Source organism: Nannospalax galili, unplaced genomic scaffold (genome assembly GCF_000622305.1).
Source record: "Nannospalax galili isolate Female #2095 unplaced genomic scaffold, S.galili_v1.0 scaffold4757, whole genome shotgun sequence".
NCBI lineage: Eukaryota > Metazoa > Chordata > Mammalia > Rodentia > Spalacidae > Nannospalax > Nannospalax galili.
The window spans coordinates 1,973-5,163 of NW_008339527.1; the positions used below are offsets into that span (position 1 = coordinate 1,973).

The 3,191-nt window shown below is 49.1% G+C and overlaps 1 pseudogene; it reads left to right on the forward strand.

Moving 5' to 3' along the window:
* Nucleotides 1–377: 377 nt before the first annotated feature.
* LOC103735132 lies at nt 378–2,413 on the forward strand (annotated as a pseudogene).
* The last annotated feature ends 778 nt before the right edge of the window (nt 2,414–3,191 follow it).

Sequence of the window (3,191 nt, forward strand, 5' to 3'; positions counted from 1 at the left end):
TCCATGTTCTGTGACTCAAGTATGTGACATCTTCAACAATAGGGTCTTACCATCAAGTTCTGGAGGGTGACCGAGAACAACGGCAGTAGGCTACAATATTTAGGAGAATGCTTATTCACTGCTGGTGGGATTATAAACTGGCAAAACTACTACGGGAATCAGTGTGTAGGTTCCTCAAAAAGATGGAAGTAGATCTACCACATAATCCAGCCGTACAAGTCTTAGGCATATACCCAAAGCACTGACACAGTATCCTACTGCAGATGTTCTTGCACATCCATGTTCACAGAAGCTCTGTTCACATTACCTAGGACATGCAAATCGCCTACACGTCCATGAACTGATGAATGGATAATGAAAATGTGGTACATTTACAAATGGACTGTTATTCAGCTATAAGGAAAAATGAGCCTGGCCCTGCCTCCAGCCAGCATACCACAGTGAATTTCATTCCTACCATTTCTGTGAGACCCTCCAGGGACAGTTCCCATGAGAGAAGCATCTACGAGGAAGGTCCAACTCCTGAGAATCAGGCAGCAGCAGAAACAGAGAAGCAGATACAGTGGCCTGAGGCCAGATGTAGTCAATGGCTGAGGTGATGTTGGATGAGACTGATGGAGTAACAGGCATCAGGGAACTACACAAATCCCCAGAGCCATCTTTTGTACGGAAAACACCCCAGAGCTCTGTCTCCATGATCTGGCTCTGGACCAGCTGAGTCTTGAGCCAGAGTTCAAGGAGGGACTAGCTCTATGAAGTCCCAAGGCTGAGTCCATCCAACAGCTTCCTACCTGTGTTCCTAAGCTCTGCATTGGGAACCTGACTTCTCAAATCTGGGGGAGGATGAAGACCAGGACACTGTGGAAGCTGGTCCCACTCTCACCGCCCAGCTCTCTGGAGGCCCACTGCCTACAACATCACTTCCCCCACCCATCTAAGGATCCTACCCACCACCTCTACCTCCACCTCTGTTTACCCATTTTCCACACTCATCACACGAGGACCGAGACCTCCTCACCAAAAGGAAAACAGTAAAAGTTTTATGGTGGGAACTGAAGCTGACTGGAGGCCCTGGGCACTCTGGGAGCCACTTTGGACCTTGTCCAACTTACCCCCTGGGCCTCCCTAGAGCCTGTGTCAGTGAACACAGGCCATTAGGAGCATTTTTATTACTCCCAGGAAAGGATTCCTCCTCTCGAAGAAAGGTCGTGAAGGCTGCAGTACAATGTCCACAGTGCTAATCCCCAAGCACAATATTCCATAAACACTTGCCTAACGTTCTTCCATTTGTGCATGTCATTAGGCTGCCCTGCTCAACTTGGTAAGTTTGCTGTCAGTAAGGACAGCATTGATACCCTGCTGACATTGATGCTCACGGAGGAAGAGCAGCAGGATCAAGGAAACCCAGCTGGTCTGTCCTGATACACCTCCCCGCCCAGATGATAATTTCCTGATGACCCCTGCCTCCATTGGAAGCCTAGCTGCATGCTTACAACTCTGGGCTTTCAAACTGGACTATGACAGCATGGGACTCGGAAATTGAAGAGCCACCGTTTGACCTGATGGTGGACATGGAGCCGCTGGTGCTCAATGGCGCTTTCTTCGGCACTCTGGCCATCCTGTTGGCTGTGGGTTCCTTCTGTAATGGCTCCCAAAGCAGTGATTTTGAGCTGAGTTACCCAAAGAATGTGTCAGAAGTGAAGAACCCTGTGTGCCAGCAATCACCCAGGTCTGTGGAGCATGAGCTGGCCCCAGTTCTGTGCCAGCCTCACCCACTTCCTAGTTCCCGCCGTGTTGCCATGCTAAGGGTGGCACACCTTCAAGTCTTCAGTAGGTTCCATACCTTCCTGCTCTACCTGGGCCACACTGCACAGGCAGCCCAGGAAGTCGGCATCACGCAGTTCTGACACACTTGGAGAGAGTTTGCATTGCCGTACCACACTTCCAGAATATGTACTGCAGCAGCAACAGAGGTAGGCTACACACCATAGCACAACAAGACCTGAAGATGCAAGAAGTTCGCAGGTGTGGCTGGAGAGGGCCCCAGAAACCTGTCTGTCCCAAAGGCTGTGATCAGGGGTCCAGGCCGGGGTGATGCTGACATGGTGCCAGCCTGAAAAGGCAGCTTACTAGTAGACCTGAGGCCACTACACAGCCGCCAGGACAGAGGCATGGTCCAGAGCAGCCCTCCAGTCACACACACAGAAGCAGGGCTCTTCACTGGAATCCCTGAGGAGTCCTCTGGCTCCAGGTACCCAGTGACACTTCAGATGAGATAATGGACCTGCTGGTGCAGTCATTCACCAAGAGTAGTCCTAGAGCCTTGGCTGCTCCCAAAAGGAAGTGCTCTGGTGGCAATGGCAAGACATTAAAGAGCAGGCTAGGAGGTCACCTTGTGCAGGCACTGAGTTAAGCAGCTAAAGTGCTTATAACCCCAAACAATACATGCTATTGCCACTGCTCTTGGTTAATCAAAGCTCCTAGCCTGGGGTTACCACTTGGAATCCATGCTGGATCCCAGGATGCAGGGCAAGAGACTATAGAGAAAGAAGGGCTGGAAGCAGAAATGTGGTTGCAGAAGCCTGTGCCGAGGAGCCAGTATCCTTAGCAGTAATAGACGTGTGTATGTGTGTATACATGTAAATGTATGCAAATGTGAGCTAATTCAGAACAAAATAAGGTATCCTAGCTTAATAAAAAGAAGAAGAAATTGGCTCTCCTGCCCTCAGGCCTCTCTTGGGTACAACCCAGCTACTCAATCCACTCCCTGAGATATCTTGGGGCTTCTTCCCACCCCATCTGCCTTTGCATCCCTGCGAGGCATGGCCAAGGCCAGGATCTCAGGTCAGTCCAACACCCCAGTTCCTGAGGCCAAAATCATTCTTAGAAGATTCCAGACCTAAGGAGAAAGTCTGAAAACTTCTGACCCACATAGGAATTGGGCCACGGCGGAACTCCTGAAGACAAAATCAATCTGGCCACGACAATATAAAATCAAAAGAGAGAACCAAAAGCTTAGATGAACCAGCTTTTCATGCCCAAAAAGTAAACCACAAAGACAAATAAAGTTGACAAAAAGAAGCAGACCTAAACTTGAAGGCCTGAGTCTCACACAAGAATCAAAAACTACAAAAGAAATTCACATGTCAAAATCACAGCAAAAAATAGTAAAATGAAAAAAAAAAATAACA